Source organism: Notamacropus eugenii, chromosome 3 (genome assembly GCF_028372415.1).
Source record: "Notamacropus eugenii isolate mMacEug1 chromosome 3, mMacEug1.pri_v2, whole genome shotgun sequence".
NCBI lineage: Eukaryota > Metazoa > Chordata > Mammalia > Diprotodontia > Macropodidae > Notamacropus > Notamacropus eugenii.
The window spans coordinates 224,532,194-224,553,721 of record NC_092874.1 but is presented as its reverse complement, the minus strand read 5'-3'; the positions used below and the strand labels follow the sequence as shown (position 1 = coordinate 224,553,721).

The 21,528-nt window shown below is 46.1% G+C and overlaps 1 protein-coding gene across 3 annotated transcripts in view; it reads right to left on the bottom strand.

Moving 5' to 3' along the window:
• Nucleotides 1-21,528, bottom strand: part of NR4A1 (nuclear receptor subfamily 4 group A member 1) — a 30,211-nt gene that overhangs the window by 6,267 nt on the left and 2,416 nt on the right. Inside the window, exons 1-2 of one of the 3 annotated variants that reach the window (XM_072654726.1) lie at nt 19,573-19,696; nt 17,070-17,201 (exon numbers count right to left, since the gene is read on the bottom strand). The gene's annotated coding sequence lies outside the window, so the exon portion shown is untranslated. Of the gene's footprint in view, nt 1-3,128; nt 3,342-17,069; nt 17,202-19,572; nt 19,697-21,528 lie in introns of those variants that run through there. The other 2 variants (XM_072654725.1, XM_072654724.1) reach the window with 2 other exon arrangements.

Genomic DNA, 21,528 nt, shown 5'->3' with positions numbered 1-21,528 from the left:
AAGATCCTAAAGAACAATACCAAATGAAACATTTTTTTGCTCGAGGAGAGGAGATGCTGTGATCGAAACCAAGAAGCAATTTGGAGCTGGGCTTTCAGGCAAACAGTGATTCCCTTCCCCTCCCTTGTGGCTAAAAGAAACCTGCCCAATCAATCCCCTGTCAGCATACAACGCCCCCCACCAATCACTCTGGGGCCTGAAGCAACAAAGACACCCACTCTCAGTATGGAAAGGTAAAGTGCTGGGCTCCTAAGCTGGAACTGAACCCCTCAATGTTGGCTTCCCCAAAGAGTCGGGTCATCCTCAGGCCCCAGCCCTGGGAGAGAGCAAACTGATCAGGTAACATGGCTCAAAGACCTTTAAAGGTCGCAGCAGTGCTGGAGGAGAGCTCGCTCAGGCTGGAAAGCCGAGTAGAGGAAGACAGCAGAGGCTATGGGATCCCAAAAAGAAGAGACAGTTCTTGGGAGGGATTCCAAGGTTGCCTCCAAAGACATTTTTCCTTGTTATTTTTTTAAGTGTCACTTCCAAAGCCAGCAGGGTGCTGAGGGTACCTTGGAGGAGGGGGGGACCGGGAAGAAGATTCTGGGTCCTGGCCAAGGACTCCTTTTTGCTCTCAGGTTTCACTCTAAATCAGTGTCTGGCCCAGGAATCTCATAGGAGAGGGAACAGGGAAAGGCTCATTTTATCTTTCTTTCACCTGAAACTCCGGAAGCCCTGAAGGGACAGCAGAATGAGCTCCAGAAGAAGTCTTAAAGCCTATATAGAGATTATGGGTGACTGGGATTGGGAAGTAATAGGGGCCTGAAACAGAGGGGGAGGAGCAAAAGAGGATGAAGGCTCAGATTCAACTTCTCCTGTTCTACCAACTTGATAGGTGACCTTGGTTGGGTAAGTCCATGTACTACCTCTCTGGGCTCCATTTTCCTCACCTGTAAAATGGGGTGGGGGCTAGTCAAAATGATCTTCATTAGGGATATGAGGGAGTGGGGTATAATAACTGTTCAGTAAGGAACATGACCTGAACAATTCAGGGACACAGGGCTCCCTAGCCCCTGGTAGAGAAATACCTTTGGATGAGGATACCCCTTGTGCCAGGAGGGGCGGGTATGTTTCCCCCCCACCAGCCAGCACTTGCCAAGGGAACAAGGAACCCTCCGGCTCCGCCCCATCCATTATCTTGGTGGGCACATAGCACAAAGAGTAGGATTAATGGGGTGGGAACAGGGGTAGTTGGGAGTGGCCCTGTCCTTGCCTGAAGTCATTCACACAATCCAAGGACAAGAAACCCCTTATAAATCTCTGCCAGGTCCCTCCTGGATGCTAGAGAAGTTTTAAGTATTGTTGGGGAGTGGGGGGGAGGGGGAGAAAGGGAGGTGATTCAAGCAAAGAAGATGGACTGCATCTCCCTGTCCCCCACCAAGTGAAGAGAGGGTCACACCTCCCCCCAAAATGAGGGGGGGAACTACATGTCCCCCCCATCCCAAAATGAACCTGGGAGGGATAGGATTGCATTCTCCCTTCCTCTCCCCCAAAAAGTAAGCCGGAAGGGCTTACTGGAAAGGTAGGAAAGGCTAGGGGGAGGTGTATGTGGGAGAATGAGCAGAGAGCACTGAATGCTGTTCCAAGACAGTTTGTTCTAAAGTTCCACATCCTGATCAATAACTATCCCTTCTAACCAGCGTCTCAGAACTGCTCCCAATCATTAATTATTATAGCTTTCTAATTAAATCTGGGTCCCCAGACCAGGATGGACTCAATCACTTAATAAAATAACTGACAGATGATGCCACCACCCCAAAATCCTTTACTCACAGTTCCTCCCAGACAGGATACAAACACCCAAAAATGGGAGGGGGGGAGAGAAGGGGAAGGGCAAAGGAGGAGGAAGGGGAAGGCTGGAGAGAATCCGGCTTAAGGCAGGTGTTGGCAACAGTGCAAGCTGCACCTGTTCCTCCAAACCAGCCCCAAGCTGCACCCCACCTGTGAGATCTAGCCTTGGGGGGGGGAGAGGGAAATGAGGGCTACCTGGGGAGAGGAGCATCCTCTGAGACTTGGCACTGTTGCAAAGTCTGGGTATTTTATGTAAATACAAACCCAGAATCCCACCACCCTCCCCAGGGCAAAATGTGTAAGTATGGATGTGCACTGGGGGCCAACTCCTGCCAGCTCTACCAGCCACATTCCGGAGCTTTCGGAGAAAGTACACACAGACCCAAGATACATTTTGACCTCCCTCCTCTCCCTTCACCTCAATCCAATAATCCTGTGTGATTATTGCGCTCTGCATTTCAAAAAACCAAGGCACTGCTGGTCAGCCCATAAGCCCTAGTTCCCCGCTCTCTTCCCTCTGCCCACCCCCCCAAAAAGTACTACTGTCTGCCCAACAGTCTGCAACTTGTTTCCTCCCTCTATGCAGAGGTCTCCGCTACTGCAGGGTGGATACAGAAGAAAAGAATCTCCTGCCTACCCACCTGCAAAATTAAACCAGCCCAAACTGGAGGTTCAAGAAAGCGACAAGGGTCACTGGAGGGGAGGGGTGAGAAGAAAGCCCTGGGCGCACAGTTTCCTAAAGACAGATCAAGCAATATAAAATTCTGTAACGTCGGTGGCAGCAACCCACAGACGATGCTGCCCCCACACCCTGCCTACCAGAGGAGGGGCTACTGTCTAGCCTAGAGAGTCCCCAGTACCCCAATCCCTGGGACGTGAAGAGAGTTCAACTTAATAAGTAAAGTCCTTCTTGCTGTGTCCCGAGAGCTGAGGACCTCGAGGGTCACTGCCAGCTTCCACTAGGGGAATGTTTCATCACCCTGTGGTTGCTTCCAAGTCAATAACATCCATCTCCAGCTGTTCCACCTTTGCACGAGGCACACCTCGCCGGACCCAAGTCACGATCCTGCTTCAACCAGTGCGCCCCGTTCCCATCTCATTCCTCCTTAGTAGCATTCCCGTCCCCATGAAAACCCAGACAGACCACAGTCCTCAGCCTCAGCACAAGGAGCATGCACCCTCCTCCTGGTCCACTGCCACACATCCCACGCCCTGTATCCCCAAGCAAACCCCCCCAAAACACTCACACCCATCCTCAAAGCGCTCCATCCTGCAGACCTCTTGGGTTAGTAACCTACCCAGGGGACTTCCGTCCTGCAGCTGATCCTTCTCCAGCCCAAGGCTGCCAGCTGGGGCCGGGGCAAGAGCCCGGGTTTGCAACCTGGGTCCCGCAGCCCCAGCGCTTCCCCCCAAAACTCTGCAGACTCCGCCACTGGGGCTCTCCAAGCCAGCCAGCGCCTTCTCTTAAGGACTCCGTGACGCACGGAGAGGGGCGGGGGCGCCACTGACGCACGCGGGCCGGGAGCGCTCCTGGCCATACAAGGGCGCGGGGGGCGGCGCGGTTCCGGCGAGAAGGAAGGCCGGGGGAGCGCGGGGAGGGGGAGCCCGAATGGGCGGGGCGCGCGAGCCTGGAATGTCTGCGCGCGTGACGCACTCGGGGTTCCATTGACGCAAGGAGCGGGGATTGTTTGATCTATAAATAGCCTCTGCTCGCCCGCCAGGCAGGCTAAAAATAGCCTCGGCCCGGCTCCCCCCTTCTCCTCCCAGCACCGCTAGAGAAGGGTTCGGAGGGGAGGGGCGGACCAGGGCAAAGGGGCTCCCCTAAGCCCAGGATCCCCCCTCCTCGGGGATGCTCCGCTCCCGGGGGTTGCCCCGGTGGTGCCCTTGAACTTGGCCAGCCAGGTCTGAAGGTGGAAAGAAGGTGGAGGCGGGTCTGTGGAGACCGCAGCGGTCTCGCTCGCAGCCACGAGCCTGACCCACCCGACATCGCAGCCCGGGTGCTCTGGAAAGCGTGGAACCCGGTAGTCGGGGAGACCCCGCGCCTTCCGACTCAGCTCCAACCCCCGCTGCTTTCTTACCCTCGACCCAGGAGGAAAGGGGTAGAAGGGGGCAGCGCAGCCCGGCTAAAAGAGGCCGCCCCTGGGAACTTCAGGGGTGGGGCAGTCCCGCCCTCCAAAGGGCTCCTCGGGTATCCCCGGGCACCACCACTCCCTCCCCCGCCAACTTTCTCCTGGACTTATCGTCCTACCCTCGGGCCAAATACTATTGGAGTTAGTTCGGACTGGAGAGCAAGGATTATCTATATCCAGTTCGTGCGCCCCCTTCCCCCTCCATTATACAGAAGAGGAAATCGAGTAGTCCACTGTCACCCAGGTAGCGCTAGAGCCACCACCACCACCACCAGTGAGTGCTCCTGGCAGTTATACGGAGCTCCCCACACTACACCCTCAGCATCTGCAAGTAGGACCCCCCCCCCCCAAGCATTTCTCCTGGACATATTGCTGGCCACCACCTTCCTTCCAACTTCATTCGAAGCCTGCCTTTAACCCAGTGACATTCCAGTTCTAAGTCGGTGGTCAATGGCCACAGCGATGGGATAGGAAAGGAGAATTTTAAAAGTTGACTTTTATATGGGCTTTAAGGTTTGCAAAATTCTTTACATACATAAAAGGGACACCCTGTATATGTTCTCATTTCAGCCTTCTAATTTTACAAATGGGGAAACTGAGGCGCCGGGAGGTTAAAATGATTTGCTCACAGTCGAGTGGGTGGGAGGAGGATTACAATTATTGGAACCCAAGCCTCCCCAGACTCCAAGTTCAGCTTTCTTTCCATTATATCACACCGGAACAACTTACACTTTGGGAAGTAAGAAACAGCAATACTGAAATGAAACTGCTTAGGAGTTAGGGCTTCATGCCCATGCCTTGTCTAACCTTACACTGGGGTACACAGGTTAGAGCTAGAACTAAGGGAGTAAAAGCTAGCATTTAGAAAGGCCCTTAAGGTCTGCAAAACTTTCTTTACAGGCCATTCTCTCACTGGATCCCAAAAGGTTGAGTTCAGGTGTGTTGGGGGAGGGAAAAGAAAGGAGGGAGGTTATGAGGACACCAGAATCAATCTAGACAGCCAGGGCTCCAGAATGACCCAGCCCCAAACTACAGTCTGCCCAGTGTGGAGAATGGGGTGCCAGAGGAAACAATTAGGGAAGTAGAACAGGAACTAACCCTCCCATTAAACCCATTTATTTAGAAAGAGCCAAAAAAAAAAAAAAAAACTGGTCAGGGCAAGAAGTCAGAGCTATGTCACATAGTCTCATACACACACACACACACACACACACACACACACACACACACACACACACACACCATGGCTGATCATTCACTCTTAACTTTTCAAACCTTTTTCAAGTTCATTACCATTCTTTTCTTCCTTACACTCCCCAACCACCATCCCCAATTAATATCCATCAAAATAATCACAAACTCCTACTCCTGAATCCTTACAAATCTACAACTCCAGCCCAGGGGTCTCTCCTCACCTATATCTCTACCTGGATGATACCAACACCTAACCCTTAACACATAAGGAAGTAAAATTCAAACAACTCTCCCCTCAAAATAACAACTACAAGCAAAAACTCTGAAGTCCTCTTGGGGAAAACAAGGAATAGTAGCTATCACCAAATTATGTCTTTTTTTGAAGAGCCTCCGCACCATTGCTACCACTCCAGTCCAGACAGGTTTATACATTCACAGCCTCCACTAATCCATTCTAAGTAAAAGCCTTCTTTAGAAGACTATTTTCACCAGTTCATTGATGAGGAACCTATTCCTATCTTCACCCCATCAGAGTCACAGAATATTATTGCAGGGGCTTAGAGTATTGTTACCCCACTTAACAGTCTTGAGAGAGAAAATGACTGATCCAAAGTCACTCAGCTGGCAAATGGCAAGAACCCGAGTCACTGGATTTGGATCAAAAGTTCTTTCCATTATAATGTGCTGCCCTAGTGGATTTTTCCCCTCTTATTCCCAGAGATGGATCCCACTGAATGCTTGGAAATAGTATGGAATGAAGTTGAACATGCCCTTTCCTCCTCTTTCACTTCAAGCCCCAACCCAGCTCCTACAACGCTCTGAAAACTGAGCCCCCAAACAAGGTGGAAGACCCCTCTACACAGATCATAAACACCTTCCTATTTCCACAGTGGACTAAATGTTGATGGGTAAGAATCCAATCCTAGACAGAAATCTCTCCATCCTGTTCCCCCACCCCACCCCACCCCACCCCCATAGTCCTAGGGCTCTCCATATCTTCAGAAAATAGAAACTCATTTTAATATTGGAACAAAATGCAAATAGAAAAGGAAGGTCAGTCTTTGACATCTCTCCATTCCAGTCACCCCAAGGCAGATTCCAAACCAAAAAAACTTGTAATAATTTGTAAATGCTGCTGCTTCCCGTTATCCACATCAGTCTCCCCCTTCATCAACACAGGAAACAGAGAGTTGGGGGCAGGGCTGTATGTGTATCAAAGGGGAGGGAATTCCCAGGTGATCACACCCTCCATTTTCCAATTTCCAATAGATACTAATTGAGCACTCCTTATGCACAAGACTAGGGGACTAAGGCCAGTAGGGAATAGTGGACAGAGGGCTGACCTTGCAGTTACAACCCTGGAGATTACATCCAGCCTGCATGACCCTATGCAAACCACTCAATCTTTTCATGCTGGTCCCAAGCAGTTACTAGGTGGCTGAAGTGAATGGAGTGCGGACAGGAAGACTCATCTTCCTAAGTTCAAATCTGGCCTCAGACACTTCCTAGGTGTGTGATCTTCGTCATCACTTAACCCTATTTGCCTCAGTTCCTCATCTGTAAAATGAGCTGGAAAAGGAAATGGCAAAACCCTCCAGTATCTTTGCCAACAAAACCCCAAATGGGGTCACAAAGGGTCAGGCATAACTGAAATAATTAAACAACAAGGGGACTACCTCTAATGATCTGCATTGGCAGGGTAGGAATTTCCCTGTGAGATCTCCCTTCATCAATGAAAGCACAAGTCCAGACCTCCCTCCCTCCTTCCTCTGATGTCCAAGGCACTATGCTATATGCTGGGGATATAGTACAAAACAAAAAACAGCTCCTGCCCTAGAGGAACTTGGGAGTCTGGGGTCTGGACACACTGAAGGGGTCTCAAGTGGAAAAAATTTAAGGGGCCCTATACTAGAAGAATAAACCACATACATAAAGAGGTATATAGGAGGTAATTTTGAAGAGGGATAGAACAGTGACACCTGAGAGATAGGAGAGGGTTCCTATAAAAGGAGGCCGTATCTGAACTTAGCACTGAGAGAAAAGGAAGATTCTGAGAGATAGGCATGAAGAACCAGTGCACTTCAGGAATATTAGTTATTAACAGGTCAAAAGGTTTGTGTGTTATCTTATTATAAGCGACAGAGAATGACATAAGATTTTTGAGTAAGGGAGTGACGCAGACCTGTGCTTTGGGGAGATGATTTTGGCAGCTTTGTGGAGAATAGATTTGAGAGGGAACAGACTGGAAGCAAGAAGACCAACTAGGACTGTTTTTATCTTTTACTCCCTCTCGCCCCCTTTTCTGTTCCCCTTTTATGGATTGTCTTCCTTCACTTGTATCTGTATTCCCACAGCTTTAAAGGCATTATACTTTCCTTGATAAATGTTTGTTGGGTAACTAACTACAGTAGTCCCCTCAAGAAGGGATGAGGGCCTAAATTAACACAATGGCTGTGTGACAGAGAGAAGGAGATGGACTCAAGAGATACTTGAGATTGATTCAAGAAGACTTAAAAACTAATTAGGAAAGAGGTGGGGTGGGAGGAGGGGATGCACAGAGTCCCATGATGACTCTCAGATTGTGAACCTGGGTGCCTAGAAAGATGATGATACCCTCAATAGAAATAAGGACGTTTTGTGGAAAGGTTGTTTTTTGAGACACCTATAAGATATCTAGGCAGAGAGGCCCCATAGGCTAAGGACCGACAACTTGTTCAGTTATCCCTTCCACATCACAACTTTCCCCACTGACATTTCAATATATCACAGATCAGCATGAGAAATTAAATAGGAATTTTCTGGGAGTTTTGCAGATGCTGCAGACAACATTTGAAGTCCAGCAGATGACACAGAAAAATTTTTAAAACTCAGAAATGCATAAAATATATCTATAGTACTATATACTATCAATATCCCATGAAAGAAAAAGAAAAATTCAGACTTCTTCTCTGGCATAAAGCGAGGACCACAAAAATTTTATGCAGATTTTCCAGATTGTGGGGATGCTGCACCCCTAACCCTGGCGATGTGAAAGGGATAATTGTACACTGGAAATATTTCCATGAGTCCAAGCAGAGAGGCCCAATTAGCCCCTCAACCTTTCAGAATCCTCTGAAATCCAAGAACTGTCTATAGATTTATTCATTCAGTTCTACCAAATGGGGAAAGGTTGGAGAATCAGAACCCTTACTAGGGCCTCATAACTAGCCTGTCACCCCTGGCCAGCTGGTACCAGAGCCAAGCCATGCATCCCCAGGAATCCAGACTCAAGAATCACAGGATTCTAGTTGGAAGGGACTTTAAGGATTTTTGAATCCTAATTTTAAATAAGGATTTGAACCTTAATTTTTAAAATTAAATTTAAATCTAGCCTAATCTTCTCATTCTGCAATTGGTCCAGGAGGCAGAACCATCAATTCTCACAGTTGGAAGGACCTCAGAGACCTCAGTCCAACTTGTACCTCAACTTCACAAATCCCCTTTACCCCTATCCCAGAAAAGTATTCCTCTAACCTTTGTATATAGACAGTAGTGAGAAGGAACCCACTATTACCCAAAGTGGTCCATTTCATTTTGGAGAGCTCTAATTGTTGAGAAATGTTCCCTTACACTAAGCCTAAATCTGCTATTTCACAACTTTCAACCACTACTGTCTTCTGATTCTAAGCCAGAAAAAAAAAGTCCAATCCCTTTCCACATGGCAGCCCTTCAAATAGTTGAAGAAACTAATCATGTTCCCTCTCAAGTCTCTTCTTTTTTTAGGCTAAACATTCTTAGTTCTTTCAACCAATCTTCATATGGCATGCTCTTGGGAAACATCCACCATTTTGGTCATCCCCTCTATGGATTCATTCTGACTTCTTAATATCCTTTCTTGATTAATATGCATCCTCAATAAAATGTGGCAGCCAGAACCAAACATAGTACTGCAAATATGGTGTGATCAAAATAGAACATTTTAGAAGTAGCACCACATTAGTCTTGGACACCACCCCTCTCTCAAGAGACTTAAAAGTTCCTGTGGCTGTTCTGATTGCCACATCACACTGCCCATTCATCTCAAGATCAAAGTCCACTAAAATCCCCCCATCATTTTCACCTACCTCTTCCTGATCTTATACTTGTGAGATTAATTTTTTGAAATGACATTTAGGACTTTACATTTCTACCCACTGAATTTCATCAAATTGGATGAAATTATATTATAGAGGCAGTCCTCTTCTATAATATAGGTAGTACAGTGCATGGAGTGCTAGACTTGGGGTAGGAAGATCTAAGTTCAAATCCTATCTGAGACACTAGTGTCCTTAGGTAAGTCACTTAAAAACCTCTGTCTGCCTGTTTCCTTAATTATAAAATGGGAGTTATAATGGCATCTAAGTCCAGTGTTGTAGTGAGGATGAAATGAACCATTTGTAAAAGTGCTTAGCACATAGCAGGTGCTACATAAATACTTAATCACGTCCCCCTTCCTTTATTAGATTCAGCTGGATGTTCTCGCCCAAAGGTGGGGAACCTGCAGCCTCAAGGCCACAGATCCAAACTTCACCTTCCACATGTGGTCTTCACATGTGAAGTCTGGATTCCATCAAAGGGCCACACTTGAGGACCTAGAGGGCCACATGTGGAACATGAGGTTTGGATTCCATCAAAGGGCTGTACTTGATGACCTAGAGGGTCACACATGGGCTCAAGGCTGCAGGTTCCCCACCCCATTCTAGCCTGTTGAGACTTTACTGGATCCTGACTTTCACCCAGTGTTTGTTATCCATTTCAGTTTGCAAATCTGATTAACACGTCATTTGTTCTATCCAAGTCACTGATGAACATGTTAAACTGTTCAAGGGTAAGAACAGAGTTCCAGCCTCCTACCCTAGTGACCTCCTCCCACGGGGATAATTAAGGCCCACTCTTTGGGTGCAACTATTCAACCAGTTCCCAATGACATGTTCAGTCATGTCCTACTCTTTGTGATCCCAAGGACCATGGCATGTTCATATGGTCCATGGAGTTTTCTTGGCAAAGATTTTGGAATCATTTGCTATTTCCTTCTCCAACAGATTAAGGCAAACAGAGGTTAAGTGACTTGTCCAGGATCACACTGCTAAAAAGTCGGATGCATTTCTGCATTTCATTTTTCAGTCCAGCTCTAGAATACTGCTGCCATGTACAAAAGGCCAGCGAGAGGTCTCTGCCTAAGGTGGCACAGCTATGTCATGGCTGGAGCTCACACCCAGACTTAGTCTCCCAGTCTCAGGTCTTCCTGATTCCAAGTCCAGCGCCACCTAGCTGCCTTGAATAATAATAATTAGCATTTTTAGAGCTCTTTGGGTTTGCAAAATGCTTCACATTTTATCCTTACAATAATTCTATAAAGTAGGTTATATTGTTATCCTTCTTTTACAGATGAGGAAATTGAGGCAAAAAGAGGTTAAATGATTGCCCAGGGTATACACTCATTAGGTGTCTAAGGCTGGATTTGAACACTGATCTTCCTGACTCCAGGTCCTATGCTCTATCCACTGTACTACCCAGCTTCGAACTTATCAGCTCCTGTAAGTCTAATTATCATCTACACACCAAAGATTCCCAGATCTCTCCATACACACAACACACACACACACCCCTGCCCCGCAGGTTTGTAACCTCAGGGTCACCCTCCATTTCTCACTTCCATACCATCACCCCCACCCCCACATCCAATCAGTTGTTAGGTCCCGTTTCTACCTTCACAATATCTCTGTACTCTGTTCCCTTCTTACCACTGGCACAGTCACCACTTTAGTTCAAGTGGTCCTCTCATCTGGAAACAGCCTCCTGATGGGTTTCCTTGCCTCATGTCTTTCACCTTTTCAATTCATCCTCCACAGCTGCCAAAGTAACAAAGTGCAGGACTGACCATTTTACTCTCATGCTCAAACTGTAGCTCCTTATGACTAGGAGGAAATAGAACCTCTTCTGTTTGGCTTTTTACAACCTCAAACTTACCTTTCTAGCCTTATTACACATTATTCCCCTTCACGCACTCTCCTTCTTACAGTTTCTTACGATAGTAATCCATTGTCCATCTCTATGCCTTTGCCTCTGGCGGTCTTCCCTGTCTGGCTGCCATCCCTCACCTCTCAGAATCCTTAGTTTCTTTTAAGCATCAGTTCAATTTCCACCTTCTCCATGAAACCTTACATTCTCATCCCCCTGGTTACTACATTCCTCCCACAAAATCTATTTCATGCATACCTCCAAATTCACATCTTATCTCCCCTGCCAGAATGTAAGCTCCTTCAGGGCAGGGACTTATTCCCAGAATCTAACACAGTGTGTATGTTCATCCTTCGTTGCCAAAGAAGACCATGCCATCAAAGAAATAATGACATGACTTGCACTTGACTTTGTTTTGAGTGAGAGAGGGCTGTGCAGGTCACCAGCCTCACTTCTCCTCCAGAGCCATCTGAATTCAGTGACCAGATATTCATCAAGATGACTGGAGATGACCCAGGATGAGGCAATTGGGGTTAAGTGATTTGCCCAAGGTCACACAGCTAGTGAGTGTCAAGTGTCTGCGGTGAGATTTGAACTCAGGTCCTCCTGACTCCTGCACTGGTGCTCTATCCACTGCACCACCTCGATGTCCCAACCTAACACAGTGCCTAGCACTAAACAGATGTTTGCTAATCAACTGAATGATTACAAGATCTTTGGCACAATTCCAAAGGACACAAAATGAAAAACACTCTTCACCTCCAAAGAAAGAACTGATGAACTCTGAGTGCAAATCAAAGCAGATTTCTTTTTTACTTCCTTTATTTTTCTTGTTTTATTTTTTATCTGGTTTTTTTTTGCAACATGGCTAATATGGAAATATGTTTTACATGACTACACATGTATAATCAGTATCAAATTGCTTGCCTTCTCAAGAAGGGCAGGAGTGAGAGAATTTGGAACTCAACATTTTAAAAAATGATTGTTAAAAATTTGTTTTACTTGTAATTGGGAAATATTTAAAGAAATGTATATGTGTGTATATATGTATATGTATGTGTGTGTATTTTAAAAGGTGTCTGGTAGAGGTTTATCAATCACAGCTCCCATTTCTTCCAGGAGTCCCTGGGATGGGGGTCATTTGGACATGATTTACTTTCAAAGGTGCTCCTACACACTCTTGACTTATCTGGGGTCTCAATCCCAAATTTACCATTTTAGTTCTATCCTTTCCACTCACTCTCTTTGAACAGAGAGAACAGGAGCAAGGTAAGGTGAACAGTTCTGCTTTCTGTCTATCATCTGTTATCATTATCCTATCCATTCTTCCCACAGTCCAATCCCTTCTTTTTGACATGGTTTTAAAGACCAAAATAGAACCAAGGCCTTCTCTTTCTTGTCCTCACGTGACACTATTCTCTCCTAATGTCTGTCCCCCTTTCATATTCATTTTTTCCTTGTCTCTCTTCTCTGCACCCACCTTTTAAAAATATAAGTCAGTTGAGCAGTTCTTTATGTATACAAATTAATCTCCTTAGACAACCTGCCTTTTCCACATCAGAATTATTGCACTATGTTGAGAGCCTCCTATCCCTCAGAGGTTAACTTCCTGGTAGAATTTTATGGGGTAGAAAATTCATTGCAACACTCCCTTATGATAACAAAAACTTGGTGGGGGGGAAGCAGATGCCCATCAACCAGGGAAAGACTGAAAAAAAAGATGGCATATGGATATGGAGGAATATTGTAAGAAATGACGCACATGAGGGATTCAGAGAAGCGTAGGCAGATTTGTAGGAACCAATGCAGAGAAAAACAGGCAGAACTAACACAACAACCAGGCACTGACTACAACAATAAAAATGAAAATAACACCCAGAGAAAGTCAAACTTTGAGTGAAAGAAAAGCCAACAAAGGCCCCAGAGAACAGAGAATTAGACCTATTTCTCTCCTCATAGCAAAGAGGCAGAGAACCAAAAAGTCAGTGTTGTATACACTTTCAGATGAAGTCACTCTATCAGACAGATGACTTGGCTTAATTATTACTGTCTGTCAATCTCTGGGGAAAGTGCTTTGAGATTCCCTAATTGTCGAATCAATTCAATGAATATTTATTAAGTTCCCACTGTATACAAAGCACTGTGGTTGAGAGTGAGAGGGTTTATAAAGTTCAGACAGTTCATCACAACCCTCAGGGGGCTTATAGTTGAAGAAAGAGTATGATACTTAAATAACTATAATGCCAAATAATCCATGATAAATTCACAAGAAAAAAAAAATCAAGAAATTCACCCTCAAGGATAAAATCTAGTATTCAAGGCCTCCTACAATCTGGTTCCTCATTATTGCTTCAGTCTCAAACAAACTGTTCTTCTCACTGCCCTTGAAACATGCCACCTTGCAACAACATCCCTTTCACTGAAGTCTTATCAGGATAATTATTTAGATCCTTTACTTTTATTTGTTAAACTTTTCCAATTCAATTTAAGTCAATAAACACTAGTTAAGCATTATCTGTGTGCAGAGTACTAAACTAGGTACTAGAGAGATGCAACACTTATGTACAACACAGTTGTCCTCCTGGAGCCTAATAGAGGTAAATGTCCCCAACACAAATAACTGTAATAAATGATATTATATGTGAATATTATAATATGATATAAGTTGTATATTATACAACCTTATATAATTCCTACATAATATCTTATATGATTATATAATATAATGCAATTATTATATAATATATTTTAGATTATATAAAATATTTGTTATATAATTATATTATATAATATCATATTAATAATGTGGAAAAGAAAGATAATTACCAGGCAGGGGAGGAAGTAGAGTGTTGCTCAAGGTAAGCTGTGTTTGAATTGGCTTATAAAAACGAATAGGAGAAATTTAGCCAGCAGAAATGGGGAGCAGGGGGCATCATCCCAATGTTTGTCTTGTCTTCTCAAATAGACCATAAGTTTGTGAAAAGAATCCTACATATGAAATTATGAAATCTAATTCTGAAGGAGGAAGAGGAGGAGAGGAAGAAGGAGGAGCAGGAGGAGGAGAAGGTGATAATGAAGAAGAAGAAGAGGAAGAAGAGGAAGAAGGAGAAGAAGAAGTGGTTGTTGTTGGACTGGATTAGAAGACTTCCTTCTCTGCTATCAGAAATGATGAACAAGAAGACTTCAGACAGGCCTGGAAAGACTTATATGAACTGATGCTCAGTGAAAGGAGCAGAACCAGGAGAACTGGTACACAGCAACAACCACAGTATGTGAGGAATTTTTCAGGTAGCCTTAGTCCTTCATAGCAATGCAAGTTCCTAAAACATTCCCAATGGACTCTTGAGGCAAAATGCCTTCCACATCCAGAGAAAGAACTATGGAATTGGATCGTAGAAAGAAGCAGCCCATTTTCTTTTGTGTTATGTTTTGTTTTGTTTTGTTATATGGTTTCTCCCATTCATTTTAATTCTTCTATTCAATGTGACTATGGTGAAATTGTATTTAATAGGAAAGTATGTGCAGAATCTCTATAAGACTGCATGCTGTCTCGGGGAAGGAGTAGGGTGGGAGTGGGGAGGGAGGGGGGAAGAGGGAGAGGAACAGGAAAAAATCTTAAGATATATGGAAGTGATTGCAGAAAACTGAGAACAAATAAAATAATTTTTAAAAAAAGACTTCCTTCTGACTCCATGATGGTTAAGATTCTATTAAGGAGATAAATAAAGGGACAGTCCCAGCTCTGCTACTACCTTGCTGAGAGACCTTGTGCCTTGGCTTCCTCATCTTTGAAATGAGGATTAGGGACCTGGTTTCCATTTTCATAGGGTTGCTGTAAGAACTAAAGGCACAAAAAGCTCGGACCAAAGACAGGTCCTATTCACTCTGGCTGATGGGTCACGCTGGCTGACAGCAGGGAACAGTAACAGCAGGGGTAGGGATCCTGGGCTGGGCACAGAGACAGGTATGTCCTCAGCTCTCTCACAGGCCTTGAAACCTCTCTAGACCCATATTTTTTTTCCTCCTTTCAATTTTTTAATTTGTACTTCTCTTTTTTAGATTATTAGCATTTCACATTGATTCTCTGGCCCCACAGAAACTTCCTTGGTCACAAATCTGTATATACAAGCAAAAGAAATCTAGGCACTGGCCACGTCTACAAATGGATATCTAATTCCCCATCTCTCTGCCAAGAGACAGGAATTAAGCTTTCCCATCAGTCCTCTGAAATCACAATTGGTCACTGTAATTGGGCAGAGTACTGAAGTCTTTCAAAGTTGTTTTCCTTAACTTTATTGTAGTCACTGAGTATATTGTTCTCCAGATTCTGACTCTGTTCTATATCTGAATTCTGGCACAAAAATAATTTATTATATGCTTGTATCAGACATTCCTCAATTGACGGGCACCCACTTTATTTCCAGATCTTTACTACTATACAAAAAGTACCTACATAAATATTTTGGTATATTGTGTTATATGTTACATGATTGCCCATCTATAACCTATGTCAGATTATTTACCATCTCAGGGAAGGGGCAGGGGAGGGAGAGATAAAATTTGGAACTCAAAATTTTTTTTAAAAATGCATATATGGGGCCTCTCCCTCTGTCTTTGACCTCATTGGGGTACATCAAATGACATATATGCAAAACATTTTGCAAATCTAGAAGGATTTTGTAAATATTATCATGGTCATCATCATTATATCTGACCCCACTTTCTACTGAAACTAGAAATTAATAAAGCTACCGCCTTCTTTCCCTCCCTGAGAGCTGAGGATGACAAACAGGTGGTGCCTATAAATATTTCCAGCTTTAGGGTAGACCTCAGTAAGAACTTCCATAGTAGAATGTTAGTAAATACAGGACTAAAGGGTCTCTCCTTCTCTAGATAGGGGTTGAGAATTCACACTAACCCCACCTTATTCCCCATCTGTCCGGCCAGAAATTTGGCTTGGTTCCTGGAACAACTCTTGTCCCTTCCCTCACGCCAGGGTCTCACGCCACCTTGCAGACCCCATGCCAAATTCCACAGTCTTTCCCTCTGCCCCCTCACCAAGGCCACCACCCAGAGGAGGTGGGCAAGATTTCAATTCCCAAAATAAAAACCTTCTGATAGCAAGACACAGCCGGAAAGACTGAGGCATTTTCCTATTGTTAAAGTATTTTTAGACCCAGGCTCTGGATTTGTTTAGAGACTCACGTTCAGAAAGGGAAAAAAAGGGGACAGAGAGAGAGAGAGAGAAAGGGAGAGAGAGGCGCATACGTAAAAACCTCTAGTTAATTCCATGTCAGAGCTGAACCCCTGGCCCAGCTCCCAGACCCACTGCTACTCCAGGGAATGTGTTTTGTGGTGAAGAGACTGGCATTCTTTCAGCTTTTCTCCAAGGGCACAAGGAACTAAGGGAAAAGGCAGATGCAGAAACCAATCAGACTAAGGTTGGGAGAAAGAGTACATCAGAGGGCTGAAAACTCTAACCGACCCCCAAAGGCCCAAGGACTTAGAGACCCAAGATGACTTGTTAAATATAACACTGCCTACAAGCAAGCCTGAGGTTTCCCAAAGGTCTTTTCCCTTGCTTTTTTGACAAAACTATCTTTTACCTAGCCCAGGCAGAAAAGGAACAGGGAAAACAGCTCATCCACTGGTTGATACTCTAAGGGAGAGTCCCGAGAGCTCATGTATGTCAGTGTTTTCCATCTCTAAATGTGGGAAGTTCATGCAGAGGTCTAACCTGCATCCCTCCTATTACAATCCCAGTACACTGACTCATTCTCATTTGGTCTTCAGTGGAAATTAACAGGTACTGTATCCCAGCAATCACTCCCTCCCTTTTGTCTCCTCCTCTTACTTATATGCTCAAAGCTACAGCAAGGATCGGATAGAAAGGAATGACAAGTCCTGTGCTTTCATTTCCCTGTCCCCACAACTCACCAGCCTCCTCCTAGTGGTCTGCTTCTGGCTTAGAGATCCTCAGTCAACAAGCAGGAAGGCTCCAAGGGTTTGGGGGTGGAGAAGTGGGGGAGGGGAGTGCCTCCTTGATCTCTGGGAGAGGCAGGTGACAGGCTAGAAGGAAGAGGAGTGGCTGCCTTCAGCTGGTACTCCAGCCCAAGGCAGGTGAATGGGGGTGCCTGGGATGTGAAGAGGTGTCAGGATCCTGGAGTTATTTCTAAGCCAGAGTGTCCTAGTCTGTTTATATAGCAGAAACCTGAGCTTTGTCCTCCCAGGAAGGGAAGGCGGGGAGGAGAGGGGAGAGGAGCCAACCTAGGGTCTCTCTTGGTTGAGTTTGAATTTGGCTCAGGTCAGCAAGAGCTCAAAATACTCAGTTGATAGGATAGCCGGGTGGCCCCTGCATGAGCAGGAGCTTGGGCCGAGGCCCAGCTGCTAGCAGACAGGTGCCCACGTCACAAGACCAGCAGCTTTGGGGACTCACGGGGCCTAGGGTTGGCAGGCTTAGCAGGGCAGCCTTGGCACACCCTTAGGCCATGGAGGTGGGGGGAGGAAGGGAGGGAGGGAAGGGGTATCCCATACCACCACTGCTCAGACAACAGGAGAAATACACAAGTCTGTAGAACTTGTCTTTTTGTCCCAAATAGTGGACCGGCTGGAGAAATTTGGTAAAGGGCCGAGGAAGAAGGTAGAGAAAGAGCTAGGGGTAATGCAGGAGGAATCTGACCCACTGCTCTCACCCTCATTTGCTCTCTTGGGCACTATTCTAGGCCAAGGACCCCAGGTTACAAACACCTGCCCCCTTCTGACGACTGTAATCCCCCTTCCCCTGAGCTATGCCAAAGCTGAAGTTACACTCAAGTGGGCTGAACCTGCTGCCTGAAGCCAAGGGGACACCCTTCCCACAGTCACCTCCCCCAAACTGGGCAGCCCTACATGGTCAGAATCTTTTCCCCATTTCCCTGGAACAGAAAACAGCCTAGTCTCCTTGCCCTTCCCAGTGTTTCACTGTATACAAAGTATACCTCCTTGAATGAAGCCAGTCAGCCATACAGGAATATGCAAGAGATGGTAACCCATGGGAATGGGCTGAGGAGAAGGGACCTTCTGAATGCCCTTCCACCCCCAACTCTGGGATTAGAGGTGTCCTAGAGGCAAAAGACAAGCCACCTTGGATGGGATGGCTTTCTGTGTGGACCCCAGGGAGGATGAACCCTAACTGTGTGGATACTCCCTAATCACTGAATGGATAAGATCCTATTCAGGTCTTGCCTGCCTGTTTTGGCCCTGGGCTCCACTTCCTGGGGATCCTAGAGTATTACAAGTAGCAGCCAAGTGTCCCCTTCCCTAGAAACCCCAGCCCTGGACTGAGAATCAAAATGACATAGGATTGATGTTTATCTGGAGGTTTCAATGATCTATATTTTTGCAAGATCATAGATTGAGCGCAGGAAGTGACCTCAGGGATACACCAGTCCACCACCCACATCCATGTTACAGAAGAGCAAACGGAGGCCAGGGAAGTGACTTGCCTTGCCTGAAGTCACACAGATAGTAAAGTGACCCCAAGTCCTCTGACCCCAGACTCAGGGCTTTACCTGTTCACCCTACCCTCCTCTTCTAACACTAAAATTCTATGATTCTATGACTGGTTTGAATTTCCACCTCTGCTTAGTAGCAGCTATGTGGGTAAGCTGGTGAAACTTAGAGGGTAAATTTGGGTAAATTGATTCACCTTTCTGGGTCTCAATTTCCTGTAAAAGGAGAGACTAAGACTAAATAATGTCTAAAGTCCTTTCCAGTGCTAATACTCTATGATTTTCCCCAAGTTACTGAAGGATATTGCAGATAGGGATAGGGCAGGGGGAGTGTTGAGGGGTGTCTGTCCTGGCCCTCAAACAAGCTCTGAAATAGCTGCCTTCTCTCTTCCCTTCCTTCCAGAAAAAAAAGGCTGTGCTCCCTATATCCACAGGAGTCCTTGGTCCTTGTGACAAGTCTTCCCCACTGCCCTACCCCTCACCCCAGGCATGTGCCACCACAGGATAACAGCTGTTGCCACCCCTTCTCACTCTGCCCTACCCCAGAGGTAGGAACTCCTAATTTCCCACTCTGTCCTGACTCCTTCTCCCACCTTACCCTGTACCACCTCCCCACCTCCACCCCCACTCTCCCTTTCCCTCTGCACTTCTGTCTTTTTTTTTTTTCCACTGAGGTTATCAGAATTTCCTGATAGGGTTTTCTTCTTTCAGTCTCCAAATCACATCCACACTATAGTGTGGTTCAGGTCTCCAATAGCTACCTTTGGTATAAGATCTGAAAGGTATTGGTGGTTCCTTCTGCAGAGCCTACTGCCTCCCCTGGGCTCACAGATGCCCCTGATGCCACTACCTGGGGATGAGTTTGATGCACAAGCAGAGGCTTCCTAGAGACTGGAGGGGGTGGAGAGGAGGAGATAGAAAGATGGGCAGAACCACACATGGAAACTTACCCCACAGCTCAGCAGATTAAGTTATATTCAGGACATTCTTGAAGCATTCCAGGCCTGGTAAAAAGGGACAGAGAGGCCAGGAGACTTGGGATGGGGGGCCCTGGCCTGGGGCCACCATGGCCGCCTGTGGAGAAAGAACAAGAGTGAGAAAGGAGACAGGGATCCAGCTGGTTGCAATCACCAGAGGCCCAGCCAGGAAACAGGCATGAGTGGGAGGCTGGCAAACATCAAGAACAGACGTAGGAGCCCAATGTTGAGGGGACAGTGGGCGGGCAGGGAGAAAGGAGGGAAGGGTTGAGGTCAGCACACAGGGGCCTCCCTGGGTCATATGTTAGCACCCACATTGGTCATGCTTCTGGAACCCCAAACTCCTTAGAGGATTATGTGGTAGACCCAACGACAATAAAACAAAACAAAGTTGACCCAAGAAGGGGTTCAGCCCCAACTCAGGCCCTTGTGACCACTTCAAGGACTCTCCCAGGGATGCTCAGGGCTGGGAACCAGAACCCTCCTTCTGCACAGCAGCTTGAGTGGCAAGAGCTGGAGTGAGGGTAGGGATGGGGTACAGGGAGGGGGTATGGATGAAGAATGGGGCAGGGATCCAGATCTTAACCTCCACAGGTTTGGGAGCTGGGCTGAGGGCAAGTGTGAAAGGCGTCTTTCCTCCTGAAGACCAAGCATAGTTCCAGAAATCTTCTGTCCCTCCCTCGATCTACCCCCCATAGACAGAAAGCAAATTTACCACCTCAAAGGATCTGATTTTGCCAAGAATGGAGGCCCATATTGGATAGAGGCTCCAGGTCAAAGCAGGAAAAGGAGCAGAGAAGACCTCAGAGTCCCTGACTCCCACCCCTAGCCCCTGAGGGGAGAACCTGATCCTTAGAAGGCAGCATCCTACTCTCTTTATTAATCAGGCCACCGGCAGTTTCCCTTCTGTCCTGAACCCTGCCAAGATGTGGCCAGGGCTGGAGATGAGGGAAAGCTGGCAGGAGTTAGGAGGGAGAATGTTGGAGAAAACTGCTCAATTGTTTGCTTCAACCCAACGTGTCCTAGACTATCCCCATTTTAGAACCAGTTCTCCCTATCCTCAGCCAGCACTCTTCTCTCTAGTCCTGAGCTTGTGGGTGGGGGATGGAATGCAGCCAAAAGTCTGGTTATGGCCAGTTATCTTGCCTGCCTTCTTTCCCGGTCCAGGGATCTGGGCTGGAGAAAGGGAAACAGATATTCAGATATTTCCATGACAAGGAGGAAAAGGGATTGACAGGCAGTGAGGCACACGCCAGGGGCCTGGGGCTAGGGTGAGAAGCTCAACTCTAAGAGCTACGAGAGGGGAAAAGGATCCCAGTTTCTCTTTACTGGAAACACAACATACCCAGGGCTCCAATGTCAAGAGAAGCACTCAGTCATCTTGAAGGAAAAGTACCCTCTACCTTCCCTGGGAACCCAAGGCTCCAACCTTGGGCCAAAGGCAGAGACCTTGAGCTTTCTTGATTGATGGGCATTTACCATGTTTACAGATCATTAAAGAAATGATGGATGGATCAGGCAATCAGGGATTACAAAGGCCCAAGCACAGCCATGCCAGACTCACTTCACTGTATTTTTTGATGAGATTACGTAAGTGGGGGATGCTGTGGATACAATCTACCTAGATTAAAAAAAAACAAACAAACCTTCTGATAAACTATTCACATGTTTCTTGCAAAGAAGATGGATATGGTTGATATTAAAGCAGAAGTATCTACAGTACTTTGGACAGCCAAAGTAGTGCTAAATGTCAAAGTGAGAGGAGGTCTCCAATGGAGTGCCCCAGGGATCAATGCCTCTTAACAATATGATCAATGACTTGGATAAAGGAACAGATGTTATGTTCACCAAATCTGCAGACAACACAAAACTGGAAAGAAGAGTTCACACAGGTGATGACAAGAATCAGGATCCAAAATGATCAGCCTA